The sequence below is a fragment of the Zalophus californianus genome, chromosome 12 (assembly GCF_009762305.2).
Source record: "Zalophus californianus isolate mZalCal1 chromosome 12, mZalCal1.pri.v2, whole genome shotgun sequence".
Taxonomy (NCBI): Eukaryota; Metazoa; Chordata; class Mammalia; order Carnivora; family Otariidae; genus Zalophus; species Zalophus californianus.
The window spans coordinates 79718918-79741421 of NC_045606.1; the positions used below are offsets into that span (position 1 = coordinate 79718918).

The following is a 22504-nucleotide window of genomic DNA, read 5'->3' on the forward strand; positions in this document are numbered from 1 at the left end:
CTGAGGGAATTTTTCTCTGATACTCATTATGAAGCTCCTGTAGGTAAAATTCACAGAAGTGTGGAGGCTCCCCAATGACTAAGTCCTGCTGGAGTTTTTAACTTTCAGACTTATCCACACTGAGCCTTTAGCAATTCATCAATTACAGTTGAGATTTTTCTACCCCAGTACTGATTCCTACAGAGGTTTTCTACTCCAGTAAGTCTGATTCTCTACCTGACTGTCTCTCCAGTTCTGAGGATAGCAGTTTTCCCTGTGACCTCATTTGTCTGATGGATCTAAGAAGAATTGTAGATTTTTTCAGTTTTGGTTGTCATTGTTGTTTAGCTTTTTACTTGTTAAGATGGAGTGCTGACTCCTAAACTCCTAACATGCTGGACATAAAACTGAAGTTCCCAAATATATTTTTTAATCAAACATAGTAATTTTTGATCTAGTTTTGCCTTGATGCCCAAAGTTTGTTATTAACTTTATACGGGATCTACAAAAAATTTAAACATACTCTGATTCAAAATTTGTTTGATGTTTATAGACTGATTTACATAAACTTTTATTTTTTGTTTATTATACTCTGGCCAAAATACTACATGGTATGTTAATTTTTCTTTTAAGGAGCACAAATGCCAGATGCCCATTTTTATTAGTGAGACTGTTGATGTATCTGCACATCAAAATACTTCTTAGTTTTTAATCTACATTTCCAGAAAACAATTAAATTCTGCCACCTTTTCTCTTAGAAAGAAGCAGACTTGCCAACTGATATATTACATTGCTCTTCAACTGGAGCCAGTTTTCTGTCTTAAGTACATTTCTGCAATGTGTCATTTATGCTAAAAAATACTTGAGAGCTATCATTTTGTTATAGAAAGTATTTGTCAATTGTTTCCAGCCTTTATTATTGATTCATGCAAAATTCATGGAGTAAAAAAAATTTTTTTTCAACTACAGTTTTCCAATAAAGAGAAACTATAAATAAGGTCCAGGAATGAAATTCCATTTCCTTGCATAAATGTTACAATGCAGTATGTAAATAGATAACTTTTAAAGATGATCAAATCTAGAAACTTAAAATAGAACTTAGAGGACATTTACCCAACCTCTCATACAAATTAAGAATCTTTTCAACAATACCCCTGGCAAATAATCAAATTATAGCTTCCTACTAAGACACTAATGAGCTTTTTTGTATACACAAGGATTTTAGTCTACAATATTTAAATGTGTCATTAAAGTCTGTTAAGGTTGAACACTGGATATGGGTGGTACGTGAAGGAAGGGAGGGATAAGCAGAATTGAAATGACAACTCCTGTCTCCAGACTCCTTGCCAGGTCTTCTTACCATGAATCCAGAATGACAACCAGACTGGCTACAGACGGCAGAATCCCGGTTCAGGGAACATAATAGGGACATATTTTTGGCGTTAGTTCATACTTCTCTTACAGAAAAAAATGTGTTTCTCCTAAAAATAGATAAACTAAAATGTATATCTAAACTTAGAGGTAAGTCTGCCTAGAAAAATGGCCTCAATCAAGGCAGCATGACACTACAAAGAAAATCAGTCTCAGTATGTCATTTTGGTACTACTTAGCTTTCTCAAGATGTCTCTAAACAAAGCTCTACAACAATTCTATTTCATCGCCTAAGGAACAGGATCCTCCAAATTTTGTATTCATTATCTCACCTATTGATTTGACTCAGTTATCTCAGCATTAGTTATATGATACATTTTTAAATCCTAGCCTGATTATTCCTACTTTGTTCATGTCTCCTAGCCTATCTCCTCACTTATATTTATATGCATGCAAAATTTTTATTCATCCAATATTTATAAAGGGTCTATTTTGTGTAGGGTAATGGAAGTACAATGTAATAAACCTAAATTTGATATCAGCATATGCAAAATATTTTTTAAATTTTATTATGTTATGTTAATCATCATACATTACATCATTAGTTTTTGATGCAGTGTTCCATGATCCATTGTTTGCGTATAACACCCAGTGTTCCATTCAATATGTGCCCTCTTTAATACCCATCATGCAAAATATTTTTGAAGATTAAATCTACTACACAAAATAACGTAATTCACTCCAAAGTTACAAGCATGCTACACTGGTCACTGTTTTGTTATATTCATTAATGTATTTACAAATATTTATTGTGTACCCAATATATTTCAGACTCTGTTTTAAGTTTTGTTGATACAGTTCTGAACAGAAGAGTTAAAACTCAATCTTACATTCTTGTTTTGGGAAGAGACTGACAACAAACAAGTTAAATAAAAAAATATGTAGTGTGTAAGATGGTAATGACTGAAATAAGGACATGAAGCAGGGAAATGAACCAGAGGACATGTGGAGGTGCAAACTTGAAAGAGATCCAGGGAAGGTGTCACTGAAAATGTGACATTTAAGTAAAGACCTGACGGAGGTAAGAAAGTGAGCTTTGTGGATACCTGGGAAGAGAACATTCCAGACAAAGGGAGAAACAAGTGCAAAGGCTCTGGGGCAGGAATACACCTGGAATATTCAAGGAAAATCCATGAGGTCAGTGTGGCTGGAGGAGAGTGAGAGATATTTTACAGAGAGATTCCAGGGTAGTTATATCCAAGGGACTTTGAGGTCAAAATAAGAGGCTATTAGAGAGTTCTGAGTGGAGGGGTGAAATGATTTTTTTAACTAGTTCACCAGAGGCATTGTGCAAAATAAGAAGGCAAGGGAAAAAAAAGACTACGTGGAAGGTTATCATATAATGATTTAGCTGAAAGATGTTGGCAGCTTTGATCAGGTCAACAGCACTAAAAGTGTCTTTAAAAGATAGATCCTACAGTATGTGCTATTGAAGTGAACGTGAAATATGAGAGTTAAAGTTTGATTTCAAGATTTCTTGGCTTCATCAACTGCAGGATGGAATGGCCATTAACTGAGATGGGGAAGACTACAGGAGGGGCAGGTTTAGACATTAAGTTTGAGCTGTCAATTAGATGTTCAAGGGAAATTTAGACTAGGCAATGGGTAATATAAGTCTGGCATTCAAAGGAGTTTCAGACAAGATGTGTACATTGAGGCATTGTTGACTTGTAAGAGGGATTTCAGTCAAGGAGATTAGATGAAGTTGTAAAAGGAAAACAGAGAGAGAGAGAAGAAATTCAAAGATTGAGTATTGATCACTCCACTGCTTAGTGACTGGAGAAATGAGGAGGAGCTAGCAAAAGGAACTGAGAAGGAGACAAAATCCTGTAAGCCAAAAAAGAAAATAAAAACGAGTTTCTTAAGAAGGGAAGGATCAATTGTGTCAAAAGCTGCTGGTATGTCAACCATGTTGAAGACTGAGAGTTGGCATTGGATTTAACTACATAGAGATTGTTCGTGACCTTGACAAAAGTAGCTTTAGTGGAGTATTGGAGATAAAAGCTAGTGGGAATGGTTCAGAAAGAATAAAAGGAAAGAAATCAGAGATGGTGAGTAGAAGAACTTGAAGAGCCTTGATGCAAAGGAAAACAAAAGAGAAATGAGCACTATTAAGTGTTCTTTTTTTTTTTTTAAATGGGTGAAATAAGATGGATTTTCCTCTATTTGTGGGCATTTGAGAATTCATTTAAAGAAAAGGCAATTTATTTAAGAATCTATGTGCCAAAGAGAAATGCAAGGTAATATGATCTTTGAAAGCCTATTTTTGGGCCAGGAGCATTAATGTTTGGGGGTAATGTTGGTGTAATTGTAAGAGCAGTAGTTTATAGTTCATAAACACAAAATGACCTTCTTTCAAACACACTAAGCTTCTTCTTTCTATGTTTAAAACATATTAGAAGCAAAACCCAAATCCTTAAATGAATCTTAAGAAACAAAATGACTGAGACTAGAAGCAGTGTTTCAAGTGCATGAGAAAGTCCAAGGATATTAAAATTCCCTCACATTTATGTATGTTTTGTATAAGTCACTCCAGAAAAAATGCAAGCCAAATCTCAGCTGAACAAATGTTTTCATTTTCAGAAGTTTGCACAAAACTTCAGAGGATAACCTATTTTTGGTATATATTTATTTTTTAAAGATTTTATTTAGTTATTTGACAGAGAGAGACATAGCGAGAGAGGGAACACAAGCAGGAAGAGTGGGAGAGGGAGAAGCAGGCTTCCCGTGGAGCAGGGAGCCCGATGCGGGGCTCGATCCCAGGATCCTGCGATCATGACCTGAGCCGAAGGCAGACGCTTAACGACTGAGCCACCCAGGCGCCCCTTTGGTATATATTTTAAGGAAATAAAATCCTCTCTGGGAAAAAAAGCTGAACAATCTCATGGTAATTATTATGGAAATTAAACAACACTTTTGATAACAAGCAAAGGAGAGAAAACTAATAACTAAGTAATACCATCTATAGCTGTCACTAAGTCCTAGTGCCAAAAAATGCTAGCTAAAAGAATTCTTCTCACTGTGTGTTATTGGAAGTTCAAAGACACTGACTCTGTCAGGGAATGTTGAGCAACTTAATATTATAGATTAAAGAAGAAATCTTTTTTAAAATGTTGACTTATACTATTGAAAATATTAAAATAATTAGATATAACAACATATGTTTTGGTTAGAATTTTTCCATCCTCTTTTTTCTGATGTGGGCACATGCGCGTGCGCACGCGCATGCACACACACACACACACACACACACACACACACACAGCTAAAACAAAGTCTCCCTAAAGCAACAATTTTGGCTATGAATGTAGACTAGACAAGAAAGGGAAGGGAAGAAAGCACATTTATCCCAACACTGAAGAGGGAATTTTTTATTGTGAAAAAAAGATTAAGACCAAAGGAAAAAAAAAAGAAATTACCCAGTGTTCAATGACCTGGAGGCTGCACTAAAATAGCATGCATTTTGTTGAGGAGAAAAAGTCACTCATAACTCAACATGAGCAATTTCAGTCTATCTCTTGTTTTTATCTCCGTTGAAATAAAATACACTCTATATGTTCTCAACATGTGGGGAATGATACTCTGTCAATAGAGAATAATATGAAAATGGAAGCAGCATAATTATGCATGGAAGAAAATGGCAACATTCTAATCATGGTGTATCTTGCACTACCAGATTTTCCGCACTACTTTTTCAGCATATAAAAGCCACTGAAGTGGAGTACAAATGCAAAATTCAATAATGTAGAAAAGTTCAATTCCTTTAGAATTGGCATGCTGCAGAATAAGTCTGGTTTATGAAAGAGGAAGTCTTTATCATTGACATTTCTGTCAACTTTACTTATTTTACAAGTTAGAGAAAATTTCTAGGTACAAGTGGTCATTTTGAATACCTATACATATTGACTTTGACACTTTAGATGTTCACCTTTATGATAAAAAATCAATAATTATGTTAAAAAGGAGACCATCTCTGGATAATTTTAGAAGAAAAACACAATTTCTTCAGAATGTAAGATCTTGGTATCCTTTAGTCAGCTTAACAAGGTGTCAGTGGAAGTAGGATTTAGGTCAACATCTTGGATTAACAAAATAATAGTGCTATATCTCTACATAAAATACATGTTAATATTATGGCAGTAAGCTGAAAATTAAAAGTTAACTTAAAATAGTGTATGTTTCTGTTAATAAAAGTAATGCATACTCATTGTAGAATGTATGAAAACTACAGACACAAGACAAAATACAAATCACCTATAATCAACACTCATAAGTAACATTTAACATTTGATATATGTGTTTAAAGACATTTTCTATTCATGTTATATCAACTAAATTAGGATCATATTGGAAAATGTAATATTGTTTTGCATCCCATTATTTTAATAATGTTTTGCAATGAACATCCCATTATTTTAATAATGTTTTGCAATGAACATCTGCCTTTATTTAATATTATTTGGAAGAAATCATATATATAAACAATAATATATTTAACAATTCCTTTATTGTTGTATATTAAGATGTTTCCTTTTTTTGGTATCCTAAATGGGGCTGAGATTAATATACATATATTGAAGTTTTACTTTGAGTAAAGTGACTTTGTAATTATATTCATTCAATTATTGCATATCTAAATACAGTTCACCAGTGATGGAATGAATGGTTAAATATTTAATTAAATTTATTATGCTTAATACAACTCCAAATATTTTATGAGTATTAGAGCTTTCAAATGAAAAAGTAAATAAGAAAATTAAAGCAGGAAAAATGAGAATTGAGAGAGGAAATAGAGCCAGAGGAAGATAAATGCCTGAAATCCATGGCATAAGATCCCATACAGTTAGTAGAAACAAGTCACAAGGTTGTTTGGAGTTTCTGAATAGCCAAACCAAAAAGGGGAAAATATACTTCAATTCCCAATACCTGTGAGTACCAACCCTTAGGATTAAAATAATAATGCTATTCTCAGGGGTAGGTATACTTTTTCTAGATATTATGACTCGAGTAAACTTTCTTCCTTGGATTTTCATGAAGACATGTCAGGTTGATAAAGTAGATTTCATCTCCAATGACATCCCTTTAACTTATTTTGACAGAGCTATTCATTATACTATCTCTCCATGTAGACCAAGGGCATAATGGCAAGAGCAAATAACCTTAAAATACACATTAATGGGCCCTCATTTGTCAACTAAATTTCTATTTGAAAAATTCTATAAGATAGTGACCACTTGGCTGAATAAAACTAACATGTTATATTTTAATTTAATTTTTACTTTAATCACATTTAGCTTTAAAAAGCCAGAGAATGAAAATATTTGAACCCCTTTTTGATGATGGGGAAAATATATTTTTTTAAGATTTTATTTATTTTTTGACAGAGAGAGACACAGTGAGAGAGGGAACACAAGCAGGGGGAGTGGGAGAGGGAGAAGCAGGCTTCCCGCGGAACAGGGAGACCCATACGGGGCTCGATCCCGGGACCCCGGGATCATGACCTGAGCTGAAGGCAGACGCTTAATGGCTGAGCCACCCAGGCGCCCGATGGGGGAAAATATTTTGACAGTTGGCATAAAAGCTGTTGTTATAACAGGGATTTACAGTATGTCATCTTGTTTCCGAAGAAGTGATTTTGTTTTTAGATTACATATTTTATCTAATTCCAAATAGAATGTGAGTTGGATTACAGTCAAAAGCAAAAGTACATAGAACCACTGACACTAAAATAAAGTAATAAGAGTCATGAAATCATGCTATGCAGATTGGGAGTAGATGCTTATACCAAAAAATTAGGCTGAGGAGAGCTACTACATTAAACTCCTTGGCAATAAATATGGCATAAATCTAATGACATAATAATGGGAAATACTTTAGATCATCAGGAAAAATAGACACTTTGTTACTACAGAATTTAAACTTGCAAATACTACCGATTTTATTTTATTTTATTTATTTTATTTTATTATTTTATTTTTTATCTTGGACGATGGAGGGTAGTAAAGTGAATAAGCGAAAATAGCTCTTAGTGAACAACACACAGACTCCAGGTATCCTTCATAAATTGAAAAAAATGATCTAAAATTCTGAGGTGTATATACCCCCTGCTTCTCCAAACTCCTATCAACACGTCTGTGGAAGTAGCACTCCTGGTCTTTACCAGGTAAAGGAAACATTGATACAGGAGTAACGAAATTCTCAAAAGAGCCCTTTCTCCCCAACAAAGACTGCATGAAGCTCTCTGGCCGATGTCTCCTAAACAAGCAAGAGAAAAGTAAACAGAGCAAAATACCCGAAGCCCCCAAAAGCAACTTGGCTAGAAACATAGACCTGTCAGGATCAGAGATGGAAAGGAGAATGAAGAAGTCATTCACAATATTTTAGGAGAAATGAACTGTTTAGATCCAGTGAGATTCAAAGAAATGGTCTCACAGGCATCCAAAAACACTAAACCACCCTTCCCAAAAAGAGATACAACATATGAGACAGAAAAATTTTGAAAAAGATGTTAGCTCCAAAACAGAGAAAATGTTCCTACTAGTGTTTTATAGCATAGGAGAAATGAGTAAGAATGAGGATTTAATACATAAAATACCTCAAACACAAGATGATAAAACAACAGAATGAGATCAAAACAAGAAATGACAGAATCAATTAAATGATATGATGGTCAAAATAAGACTATTACAGAAGTAAAAAAAAAGAAAGTACAGAATAGATATGCCTTAAAACTGAGATAATAACATAGAAGAATGACTTGAGATAATTACAGTGACTGCAGACAAAAAGACTAAGCAATTAAAGCAATTTGCAAGAAAATCATAGATATTGAGGCAAGGCAAAAATGAACTAATATGAAGATAACTGGAGCTCTTAAGAGAGAATCCAAGCAATTGATCAGAAAAAGAATTTGAATATATAATATCAACAAAAATCCCTGAGATGAAGGGATTTCTACATTAACAGATTAACAAAACCCACCTTTATCTCAGAACAGATGGTTCAGAATGATGACTAAGAGCTGGTATAATCTGATGACCTGAGATTCACAACTAAAGATGGAGAAGAAAGCAAAATTCTCAAGTACAGTAGTATGGAGGCATTTAACAGGCAGGATAAAGAATAACTGCCCCCAAACCATCCTGTGTATAAGACCCGGACTAGAATTCTATAAGACTGGAATGCTGGTGAGACTGTCCCAGAGACTGAGATGTTTAGACAATGGTGACCCAACAGATGGTTTTCAAGATCAGAGTGGAAAGCCATGGGGGATACTGTGGGTGAGCCCTTTCAAGTTCCTTTACATCTTCCTTCTTCTTGGAAAAGTTGGGCAGCTATAAAGAACATTCTAGAGGAATTCTGCTTCTATCATGCCCAAGTAACTGGTGCTAGACTTATTTTCTTGTGGTAAACAAATAGCTGAAAATATTATATAAAACAGCAGTTTTCAGATATTGGACAAGAGGTAGTGCAAGACTGTGATACCAGATAAAAAGGGTAATGAAGGAAAGGAGTTCTACAATACTCCTGGTTTTCTACCTCAAGGCAACTTCCTGACTACAATGCAGGAAGGGGTTCCCAGAATAAGCACAATCACAAAATAAGCACCATCTTCTGCTTCACCTATAAGAAGTGATCTCTAGGAAATCTGGTTGCTCCGAGCTTCAATTTCCTGACAAATATAATATCCTGGTTTAGAACTGTTGCAAAAATTACATTGTATACAGAATTAGACAGATGTATATCGATATACACCCAAGTCATGAAAAGTGCCCAATAAATCTTCACTATTATTATTATTAATTAGATATCTCACAGTGTTTTTACTTATAGCGAGATTACTAAATTGAATTGAAGAAAATTTAGAATTTCATGAAACAGAGTATTTATCACAAGACTATAAAATTGGGAGAAACTTGTTAAAACGCACATGATGGCAAATCATAAGTGGAACTTTTTCATAAGTGGAACTTTTAACAGTTAGACTTTTCAGGGGATAGAAGAAAATGGAAATATTAAAAAGTGTTTGCAGTTGTGTTGCACAATTTATGAGCTAAATAATGAGGGTGTTTACTTGCAAATGGAGCCTAACAAAAAAAATTCATACTACATCTTGAAAATAAACTGCATGATTTGGAACAAAACCCAGCAGCTATGAGTCACTACTTGTAACTGAAAACACCGGAGTTGAGGCACTTGTGGAAGATCTGTACGTGAAGACTCCCTAGAGACAACATTCTTCTTAATTAGCCCAAGGAAGTGAAAGAAGGTCTTTTACATATTACTCTCAGGTGTTTGATAATGCTTCATAGACTGAAGAACCTAATCACATGAAAATTTTATCTTCTAGGTGAGATCATTATCCTTCACAAATGGGTTACTTGAGAGCGATACTTCAACATTTAATTGTGTTTTCTTTATTTCTCCTAAGAGATGAATCTAGAAAAATATGAATTGCATTGTTAAGTTTCAGCAGAACTTAGTATCAGAATAATGTTCCCAAATGACATCTTTCCTATTATCAGTCAACAATATGAGCTTTGAGTATTTGAGTGCAATGTTTATCGGACATGGTGCCATAGGGTAGTACAGCTTTAACTCTGTATTCCCCTGTGAGGTTTTAACACCTTTGAAGTACTTCTACCCTCTGGAAGCAGTAGAGTATGCATATACACATATTTCGCTATGGTGAATATGATCCTAAAACAATCACAGCTGTAAATTGCAAAATGGCTCAAATTCTTCACCCTTTACTAAGTCCTTGCCCTTTGCCAAATAGCCTTGTAGGGTCCTTCTACTTTGACTCTGGGGTCAGGCAAGGGTCTTGCTCAGACAAACAGGCTTGAAAATCAGTTGCCAAATTGCGTTTGTTCTCTTGCTCCCTGCCATCCATGAGAAGGACATGCTAAGGCTAGTTTGCTGGAAGATGGGACACATGTAAAAGAGATGAAGTATCCCAGTCAAGGCTATTCAAGATCACCCCAAATCCAGTCCACCCCAAACATGTGGGAGAGCCTAAGCACTAGTCAAGACCAGAAAATCCTCCCAGCTAACCTACAGATTTGTATATGTGCTGCCGAAGCGAACACTAACCTACAGATTTGTGACCTAATAAATGCTTTTTTTCTTAAGCCACTGATTTTTGGAGAGATGTGATATCCAAAATTTAGAGTGCTTAGCTTTCATCAAACCCAATCTTAGTCAAATGAATTAAATAGGAAATACAAGTCAGTTTCTTGGGGTCTTATCCATCTTCAGAAACTACGTTCCTGCATGCCAGCCTTGTTTGCTTAGGTGCTGGTTGTAACTCAAGTACTCTGCAATGAATGATTTGGCAGAATACATACTTCCTTTCCTATGCATCTCCAGCTTGATTTAAAAATGTTTCTATTGGCCTAAGGAAATCTTTCCAAATGGGGTTAAAAAATAAGTTGGATTATATTCGAAGAGAGCAAATTAAAGCTGAGCGATCTCAACAAATATTCATCAAAAACCTGTAGAGTAAATTGGATGTCAAAACAATTATGTGGGTTTTGGCATTAACTGAAAGACTTTTGTATCTAAGAAAGAAGACTTTCTTATTTATAATATGAAATTAACTCCATTTCCAAAAATCTTGGGTAAATAAATACCCATAAGCAACCCACAGAAATTTTGTGAATTTAAAAAATAATATCTCAAAGTTAAATGCTGTAGTTGAAGCATGTTGAGTGTGCACTGGCCCACAATTTATATAACTTCAATACTTGATCTTATAGTACTTAGAGTTTATTTTTAAATATTTTTGAGTATTTATCTTTTAAAGATAAGTATGGATGATATGTTCAGCATTAAAGTTGGAATATGTCTTTAGCAAGTAAAAAACACACAAATGTTTCTTAGAATTTGCATTCATGTCCTACCTATAAATGTTAATCTCATTCACTTTGATAGGCCATTATGTTTCTCAGGTTTTTAGAAGTTTTATTAATTTTCATTTCCTTATAACTGCTTTCTTTCATCTCTAATATGGAAGCACTAGAATTTTATATTAATTTATAAATTACAAGGCAATATAGTTAATGCATGTCCAGTGTCACTGAAGATTCATACAAGAGAAAAAATGTTTTCCTCTGGAGGTCTGATCACAAGTTAATTAATAAAGTTATGTACTGAAGCTCATATTTTAGATCACAACTCTACAAGCTTGCTTATCCATTCATAATCTCACTTTGCAGCTTTTCTTGCCAGACTTTTCAGCATGTTTGTTTGCCCCAACTGATATTCTTTTTTTTTTTAAAGATTTTATTTATTTATTTGACAGAGATAGAGAGAGAGAGCACAAGCAGGCAGAGAGGCAGGCAGAGGGAGAGGGAGAAGCAGGCTCTGCACCAAGCAGGGAGCCCGATGCGGGACTCGATCCTGGGACTACAGGATCATGACCTGAGCCAAAGGCAGTCGCTTAACCAACTGAGCCACCCAGGCACCCGCCCCAACTGATATTCTTTGTCTTAGTTGACAATAGCTAGGCACGTCTTCAGAGGCAAGGGAAACAAAAGCAAAACTCATCTATTGGGACTTTATCAGGACAAAAAGCTTTTGCACAGCAAAGGACACAGTCAACAAAACTAAAAGACAACCTACGGAATGTGAAAAGATATTTGTAAATGACTATCAGATAAAGGGCTAGTATCCAAAAATCTATAAAGAACTTATCAAACTCCACACCCCAAACCAAAAAATCCAGTCAAGAAACGGGCAGAAGACATTAACAGACATTTCTCCAAAGAAGACATATAGATGGCTAACAGACATGAAAAAATGCTCAACATCACTGGGCATCATGTAAATATAAATCAAAACCACAATGAGATACCACCTCATACCAGTCAGGATGGCTAAAATTAACAACTCAGGAAATGACAGATGTTGGCGAGGATGCAGAGAAAGGGGAACCCTCTTACACTGTTGGTGGGAATGCAAACTGGTGCGGCCACTCTGGAACAGTATGGAAGTTCCTTAAAAAGTTAAAAATAGAACTACCCTAAGACCTAGCAATTGCACTTCTAGGTATTTACCCAAAGGATACAAAAATAGTGATTCGAAGGGGCACATGCACGCCCAACGCTTGTAGCAGCAATGTCCAGAGGCCAAAATATGGAAAGAGCCCAGACGTCCATCAGCTGATGAATGAATAAAGAAGATGTGGTACACACACACACACACACACACACACACACACACACACACACACACAATGGAATATTACTCAGCCATCTAAAAGAATGAAATCTTGGTGTTTGCAATGACGTGGATGGAACTGGAGGATATTATGTTAAGCGAAATAAATTAGAGAAAGACAAATGCAATATGATTTCACTCATATGTGGAAATTAAGAAACAAAACAGATGAACATGAGGGGAGGGAAGGAAAAACAAAGTAAGATAAAAACGGAGAGGAAGGCAAACCATAAGAGACTCTTTTTTTTTACTTTTATTTATTTTTTTATTATTATGTTAATCACCATACATTACATCATTAGTTTTGATGTAGTGTTCCATGATTCATTGTTTGCGTATAACACCCAGTGCTCCATGCAGAATGTGCCCTCCTTAATACCCATCACCAGGCTAACCCATCCTCCCGCCCCCCTCCCCTCTAGAACCCTCAGTTTGTTTTTCAGAGTCCATCCTCTCTCATGGTTCATCTCCCCCTCCGATTTCCCCCCTTCATTCTTCCCCTCCTGCTATCTTCTTTTTTTTATTATTATCATGTTATGTTAATCACCATACATTACATCATTAGTTTTTGATGTAGTGTTCCATGATTCATTGTTTGCGTATAACACCCAGTGCTCCATGCAGAACGTGCCCTCTTTAATACCCATCACCAGGCTAACCCCTCCCCTCACCCCCTCCCCACTAGAACCCTCTCTCATGGTTCATCTCCTCTTCCTATTTCCACCCCCTTCATTCTTCCCCTCCTGCTATCTTAACTATAGGAAACAAACTGAGGGTTGCTGGAGAGGAGGTGGGTGGGGGGACGGGGTAATTGGGTGAAGGGCATTAAGGAGGGCACTTGTGATGAGCACTGGGTGTTATATGCAACTGATGAATCACTAAATTCTACCCCTGAAACTAATAATACACTATATGTTAACTACATTGAATGTATTTATTTTTATAGAGATTTTTTTTTTTTATTTGCCAGAGGGAGAGAGAGAGACCGAGCATGCAAGCAACAAGCAAGGGGAGTGGCAGGCAGAGGGAGAAACAGGCTCCCTGCTGAGCAAGGAGCTGATGCCTGACTAGATCCCGGGACACTGGTATCATGACCTGAGCCTAAGGGAGACGCTTAACTGACTGAGCCACCCAGGTGCCCCAAAAATGTGATTTTATACTGCTAGGAGGGAAAATTTGTGTACATTTTCCAAGGAACAAATGAAAAACCTCCATATAAAGCTTTAGAATTGTGTATATTCTTTGACAAGCAATTCTACCTTTAAGATTTTATCCTGAGAAGATCACTGTGAATGTATACAAAGATTACTATCAAGGATTTTCATCACAGTCTATATACCAAATAACACAGAAGTGACCTAACTAACCCATAAAAAGAAATTTCTTTTTTAAGATTAAATCCATGCAAAGGAACACTGTATAGATATTAAAATTGTATTGTAGAAAACTAATAAATGATAAGGAATAATGATTATTACTTATTTTTGATTCCAAAAAATTCTAAAAGATAGCATATGCAGTATAACTCCCTTTTTATATTTTAAGTAGGTATATCAAAATACATGAAATATATGCATACATACTAAATTGATAACTTTTTTCTGAGTCGTGGGCAATAACTTTTTTAACTTCTCAATCTTTCTTAGTGTTTTACATATTTTCTAAAATAAAAATATATCCTTTCTTAAAAGAACTATAAATATGGATGTAGCTGTATATATATGTAAATTTATGACTGTTTAATTAATCTCTTCTAGGCATTTATCCAGAAGAAATTACCAGAAGTGTTGAGAATTATTTGGCTGTAATTATTTTTGTCATAAAATTAGTCATAATAGCCAAAATTTGGATATATACTTAATCTAGGAATTTGTTACATAAATTATGCTGAATCTATTTTATGGAAAATCATGTAGCCGTTAAAGTTCATATTCTACATTATTTCATGACTTTCAAAAATGCTAAAAAAGACTAGAATAAGATAAATATTTTATATCGCATTATTTCAATCTTATATAAGTAAGAAGTGTGTGTGTATGCCCACACAGAACAAAACTTTGATGCTGAGGAGAGATGTGGAAATAGCTAGAGAATATATACATGCTTTAAGTGAGTCTGGCATTCCAGTCCTAATGATTTATAGTAGTCCTTCCTTATCTGTGGAAGATACATTCCACAATCCTCCAGGGACACCTGAAACCACAGATAGTACCAAAACTATATATACTATTTTTTGCCTATATGTACATATCTATGATAAAATTTAATTTATAAACCAGGAATGTAAAGATTAATAGCAATAACTAATAATAAAATAGAAGAACCATAAAAATGGACTGTAATAGGGGTGCCTGGTTGGCTCAGTCAGTTAAGTGTCTGCCTTTGGCTCAGGTCATAGTCCCAGGGTCCTGGGAATCAAGCCCTGCTTCTCCCTTTGCCCCTCACCCTGCTCTTGTGCGTGCTCTCTCTCTGTGTCAAATAAAAAAATAAAAAATCTTTAAAAAATTGATGGTAATAAAAATTATGTGAATATGATCTCTCTCTCTTTTGAAATACCTTATTGTGCTGTACTCACCCTTATTTTTGTGATGATGTGAGGTGATAAAATGCCTATGTGAGGAGGTGAATTGAGGTGAATGGTGTGGACATTGTGATGAAGTGTTAGACTACTGTTGACCTTCTGACCATATGTTAGAAGGAGGATCATCTGCTTCCTGACCACAGTTGACTGTGGATAACTGAAACCCTGGAAAGCAAAACCACAGATAAGGGGGAACTACTGTCCCCCACAGAATGATGAAGGAATCAGCAGATTCATTCAATAAATCACCCAATTAGAGTAATCATCAATGAAGAGAGAGATAAAATAATGCTAGTGACTAATGTGTATTGATTATCAATTTACAACCTGAATAGAGGTGTCCAGCATGTCAACCACTTGTGTATTAGACTTTGTCTCAATCTACTCCTTTATCAATAGGGTTGTCATCATTATATATTGTATATTAAGGTATATTTATCAAGTTTTCAGATGCCATAATGCCAAGATCAAATACTAATATATATTATAATAATGATATACAATTTTCAATATAATGGAGCAATGAGATGATGAAACATAACACAAAATTTGGCAGATAAAAATATGAAGTCCTAGAATTCGATTCAAAAGACATCAGCACAATTACAGGATGAGGAAACCAACAACTTTTTGTAAGAACAAGTTGTTCCATTTCGCTCAGCATAATACCCTCCAGTTCCATCCATGTTGTTGCAAATGGCAAGATTTCATTCCTTTTGATGGCTGCATAATAGTCCATTGTGGTGTGTGTGTGTGTGTGTGTGTGTGTGTGTGTGTGTGTGTGTGTGTGTGTGTGTATACACCACATCTTCTTTTTTCCTCTTTAAATTTTTTTACTTTAAATTTTTTATTGTTATGTTAATCACCATACATTACATCATTAGTTTTTGATGTAGTGTTCCATGATTCATTGTTTGTGCATAACACCCAGTGCTCCATGCAGAACGTGCCCTCTTTAATACCCATCACCAGGCTAACCCATCCCCCCACCCCCTCCCCTCTAGAACCCTCAGTTTGTTTCTCAGAGTTCGTCTCTCATGGTTCATCTCCCCCTCCGATTTCCCCCCTTCATTCTTCCCCTCCTGCTATCTTCTTTTTTTTTCTTAACATTTTTGCATTATTTGTTTCAGAGGTACAGATCTGCGATTCAACAGTCTTGCACAATTCACAGCGCTCACCATAGCACATACCCTCCCCAGTGTCTGTCACCCAGTCACCCCCTCCCTCTCACCTCCCACCACTCCAGCAACCCTCAGTTTGTTCCCTGAGATTAAGAATTCCTCGTATCAGTGAGGTCATATGATACATGTCTTTCTCTGACTGACTTATTTCGCTCAGCAAAAGACCCTCCAGTTCCATCCATGTTGTTGGAAATGGCAAGATCTCATTCCTTTTGATGGCTGCATAATATTCCATTATATATATATATATATATGTTATATATATAACATATATATATACCACATCTTCTTTATCCATTCATCTGTCAATGGACATCTTGGCTCTTTCCACAGTTTGGCTATTGTGGACATTGCTGCTATAAACATCAGGGTGCACATACCCCTTCGGATCCCTACATTTGTAATTTTGGGGTAAATACCCAGTAGGGCAATTGCTGGATCAAATGGTAGCTCTATTTTCAACTTTTGAGGAACTTCCATACTGTTTTCCAAAGTGGTTGCACCAGCTTGCATTCCCACCAACAGTGCAGGAGGGTTCCCCTTTCTCCGCATCCCCGCCAACATCTGTCATTTCCTGACTTGTTAATTTTAGCCATTCCAACTGGTGTGAGGTGTATCTCATTGAGGTTTTGATTTGGATTTCCCTGATGCCGAGCGATGTTGAGCACTTTTTCATGTGTCTGTTGGCCATTTGGATGTCTTCTTTGGAGAATGTCTGTTCATGTCTTCTGCCAGTCATTTCTTGGTTGGATCATTTGTTCTTTGGGTGTTGAGTTTAATAAGTTCTTAATAGATTTTGGATACTAGCCCTTTATCTGATATGTCATTTGCCAATATCTTCTCCCATTCTGTTGGTTGTCTTTTGGTTTTGTGGACTGTTTCTTTTGCTGTGCAAAAGCTTTTTATCTTGATGAAGTCCCAATAGTTCATTTTTGCCCTTCCCTTGCCTTTGGCGATGTTTCTAGGAAGAAGTTGCTGTGGCTGAGGTCAATCAGAGAAAGACATGTATCGTATGATCTCACTGATATGAGAAATTCTTAATCTCAGGGAACAAACTGAGGGTTGCTGGAGTGGTGGGGGAAGGGAGGGATGGGGTGGCTGGGTGATAGACATCGGGAGGGTATGTGCTATGGTGAGCGCTGTGAATTGTGTAAGACTGTTGAATCACAGACCTGTACCTCTGAAACAAATAATACATTATATGTTTAAAAAAAGGAAGAAGAAGAAGATAACAGGAAGGGAAAAATGAAGGGGTGATGTTGGAGGGGGAGACAAACCATGAGAGACTATGGACTCTGAGAAACAAATGGAAGGTTGTAGAGGGCAGGGGGGTGGGGGGATGGGTTAGCCTGGTGATGGGTATTAAAGAGGGCACGTTCTGCATGGAGCACTGGGTGTTATACGCAAACAATGAATCATGGAACACTACATCAAAAACTAATGATGTATGGTGATTAACATAACATAATAAAAAAAACAAAACAAAAGAAAAAAAAAGAACAAGTTGTTCCAAAAAAAAAAAAAAACCTCAACTATTGTCATGGAGTTCAAGCCCAGTAGCTAACAGGATAGCAAGGCTTTTCCAAAATGAATACAATCTTAGGCTGCATTAATGGAAACACAGTGTCCACAAAAGGCAAATCCTATAATTCTTTTCGATATCTAGAATAGTACATTCTGCTCCAAAACACTGTAAGACACTATGAACAAAGGATAGTGACCAGAATGATAAGTGTTTAGGAAAACAGTCATTAGGAAAGATTGTAGGAACTGGGCATGTTGAAATGGAAAAGAGAAGCTGTATGTGAAAAACAATGGCTATTTTAAATCAGAAGACTTGTCCAATGATGAGAATGATTATACATTCCACACAGCCCAAGAGCAGGAGTAGGAAAATTCAAAGGAAGATCTAGAAAAGCTGACTTCGCTTCACTATGAGAGCAAACCTGTAGACTGAGAGGCTAGAACAATACTGACTTTTCCCTCTGCCTCCACAATATTTCATCATGTCTCAGTGGCCAGATGCCGCAGGCACAATGACATCAGTGATAAGCACAGATTAAGGGGATTAGGCCTCTTCTGTATGGAAAAACAACCATTAGAAAATGGTCCATTTCAAGTTAGCAAAGAGGTCTTCACTAAAGCTTAAAATAATAGGACCTCACCTATGAACTACTAATTTTAAAGAAAAAAAAGTGATAGCTGTTAATAGAAAGCATTTGCTGAGCATAAAGTATGTGTTGGGAACAGTTCTAAATGCTTTACCCAAATTGTCTCATTTGCTTCTTACAAGAACCTAATGTGCTAAAAATTATCTCCATTTTACAGATTAGGAAACTAAAACTAAGAAATATTTACAAAATTGTTTTTAAGTTGTCCTTGGTCAAAAACTAGTAAGAGGACTTCATTCTCAGGATTGTGACTTCAATGCCCATATCTTTATACTTCAGTGTTGTGTCTTGTTGGCACGGAGGAGGTGGATTTAGAAAGTATTACTGGCATAGGCAAAAATATGAATATGATTTTGAAAGAAGATAATGAAATCTAGAAAATAGATTAGTGATTTGCTCTTTGCAAGAAGTTTCTGGAGTTCAAGAAAGTGACCTTGAGACCTTCACTTCTATCGTTTTCTCAGGAATAGCACATATAATTCTATTTATAAAGCACTTTACATTAACATATTTTTTTACATTTAAACTTAAAGCAAATTTCTCAGAGAATCTGAAAACTCTGTTAACTAACACTTCTGCATGTTTATCACAATAAGCCATGTTGTCCCTGAGGTTTCTGCGTGATCTTGAATTGTCTTCTGAGTCATCCCAAAAAAGTATGAATTAGGCTTAGAACAGCATTATGACTAGCTATATTATATCATGCCCTTATTTCTTGAATGTGTGTGTATTTGACTTTTTCTGTAACCATTACTCAATTATACAAAATAACACAGAATTTCTTGTAGCACTTTACCCACCAGAAAGCAAACATTCCAAACTCTACTTTAAGAGGTAGAAGTGAAAAATAGATTACAAAGAAAAAAAAGTAAAGTTTAAAAAAATATAGAAAAGTTCACTGACAAAAGAAAAAAATACATTGTAGTACTAGACAAGGCTATTTGAAATATATTTTTTTAATTGAGGTGATTGATTATAAGGCAGGATGGATACATCCTTGGTCAGAGAAACAAAACTTGATTGTATAAAACAGCTTGAACCTGACTAAGCGGTTTATTCTTACGTTCTTATTTTCTCAGGTACTCTGATACTTGAAGATCTAGCCAAGTGTCAGGTCCTTACCACTGATAGACTTCAAGACTGTGGGAACGCATCTGGGGAACTTTCACCTCATGGCTTCTAAAAGCAACAGTAAAACAAACAACTGTTTTTGAGAATTCTTGTAGGTAAGTCATAAATCCACACAAACTCTTGTGAACACCTCCTTCCTGATCATAGATTTTCCCACTTAAATGGGAGAAGGTTTTCATAAGCAAATTCCCAGTTTCAATTAAGGCCATCAGTTGGAAGAAGATAGGAAAACTTTTTAACTATGATCAGAGAGTTTCAGAGTAGACTATAGAGATCAGGTCTGGGAGACAGTGCATAGAGGAGTAACTTAAGGATAGATCAGAGGCAGGAAGCCTAAAATATTCTAAAGGTGAGAATGCAGAAAACAGCAGATGACTGGAGGGGTTTATATACTGGGTGGTGACCAGAGATAACAATAATATGAATCCTAGTGGATTACATTTACCACAGGGTTTCCAAGTGAATTGATTTCTGCAGTCTGTTGGTAGGTGGAGTGTAGGCATAGGGAGTACCAAGGCTTTTTCAACATCAGGTGTGATCTTGCTAGCCAGAGGAAATTCCTGTTTCTAGTGGACAGAGACACTCAAGTTTCCTTAGAAGGAGTCAGCAATGATCTGGATTGACACAACTATTATATACTTACCTTCCCTATTTTAGAAATAACATTGATACTTCTCTCAACCAAAGGTGAGGTCAGGGAATATTATGCATTCATTTTGTGCCTCTAGTGCTTTGTAGGTACTCAAAAGTATTTATTGAATACATCACTGAAGTGAAAAAGAAGATGTGAAGAATTCAGAGAACCACAACTATTCATGCCAACACTTCAGAAAATAATGACACTTGGATATAGGAGAGACTTTGAGATTGTCCCAATGGAGATTTTAAAATAATGATAGAGGACATAGGATAAAAAGCTAGGAATAATGATAAGCATTTAAAGGCATTCGTAATTACATACATGATTTTGAAGTGAAGGTTGTTTGCTCTAGGAGACTCTTCTCCTCTGGATGGGAACTAATGTAAGAGCATGTAAAACAGATCCCAGGTCAAGTTCAAAAATCTCACTAACAAGTCAGTTAACACTGTGGTTGTGGCCAGTTAAAATGGTGGATAAAGCAAGAGAAAGAGAGAAAGTTTTTACTGTAGTTACTTTTTTCTACCTAATTTTCTTGCCTCCCACCTTCTCCAAGTAGTAACTATTTAGATGAACCCCATCACCCCCACAGTACACACTTCCATAAATGTCTTAAATTGCCTATAGTGAAGTACATCAGCCATATTTCTGTTCTCCCAATGGTAGTAAATATTTCTTGCCTCTTCAATTTATAGATGCATTATAAAATCAGCCTCTGAAATGATTTGGACGTGAGTGGGGAAGGGTATGTGATTCACTATAAATGACCCTAATAATACCACTTAATAACAAGTGAATTTGAGCAACTAACAGGTACTCTATTACCCTTTTTTTCAAGTATAAAGGAGGGTTAATAAAAATACTTCCCCTCCCCATATGAGATCATATATGAGAAAACAGCCCAAGTGAGATCACATATGAGAATCACAGGGTAAATTATAAAGAGTTTGAATATGTTAGCTACTATTACCTTGCTGTGTACACTTTATCACCTACAGAAATGCCTGTTAATCCTTGTCATTCCATCTGCTAAGGACTCCACATACTGACTATAGACATTGACTCTTGACCAAGGGTTTTAAGTGGAAAGCCATTCAGAAAAAAAAAGAATAACCCATAAAATAACAGTTTTTATAGAACTATGAGGGGACAATAAAAATTTTGTTCCCAATCAATTACTTGAGGTTTGCCATCTTTGCTACTGGCAAGCATGCAAATATTTAAGAAGTATCTAATGAGAGAGAGCAATTGCACAGACTCTGCACACTGCTCAATTGTTCTCTGATGTGCCCTAAATGTGCTGACACTAGCTTTCCTTCATTTGTGCCCCTCTAGGCCAGGAACCTCATATGGCTCTCTCAATAGAAAGAACATTGTGCTGATTCTGATTCATTAAAGATGTACAAAGACTACAATTTTGGAAGTAGTAAAAAAAGTACTTGTCAAGTGACAAGAAGAACATGGCAGTGGAAATATAAAATGAAAGACTGACCAACAATAAGCTTTTGATTCTTTTTTTTGTATTAAAATAGTAATAACTATGAAACAAATTTTAAGCAGAAAGTTGACAAATCTGAAATGCTTATTTACTTAACCTCATCCTGAACCTCTCCATCATTGAACCAGAGCATTTACCTCTCCTCCATAGATTTAATTCCATATATTGTGTTCATTTATTCATTAATTTTTATTCATTTAAAAATTTCATTATTGTTTCATTCTTTTGATTTTATGCACTGCATTAGTTGTAGTATCAACATTCATTAAGCAATTACTATATTCCAAGCATCATAATAAGGGCTTTACACTAATTATCTTATTTAATTCTCCTAACAATTCTGTGGGATAAGCTTTATTATGCCCATTTTACAGATGAAGAAATTAAGACTCAGGAAGGTCACATTACTTATCCAACTTCACCCAAATTAGCTAGTAAGTGGTGGGTGAGCAATTCAAACCAAGTCTGTATAATTTCAAAGTCTGAGTTTTTAAGTACTATATTAAACTGCTTAGGTATTGGGGCTCTAAGCCATGAGGGAATATGATCCCACTTATTAGTTCTAGTGGAGGAACACAGAGCAGAGCTGGGAGATATGGGGAGAGTGACTGAACCTCATCTGAGGTGAAGGATATCAGGAGAAGAGATGAGAGAGGTAGAAAGGGAGGTCAAAAA

The 22504-nt window shown here is 35.8% G+C and overlaps 1 long non-coding RNA gene across 2 annotated transcripts in view; it reads left to right on the top strand.

Moving 5' to 3' along the window:
- The window catches only part of LOC113911501, a 61506-nt gene that overhangs the window by 23132 nt on the left and 15870 nt on the right, over positions 1-22504 (top strand). For both annotated transcript variants that reach the window (XR_003516496.2, XR_003516495.1), the window contains exon 3: positions 19643-19789. This is a non-coding gene — a long non-coding RNA (uncharacterized LOC113911501). The remainder of the gene's footprint in view (positions 1-19642; positions 19790-22504) is intronic.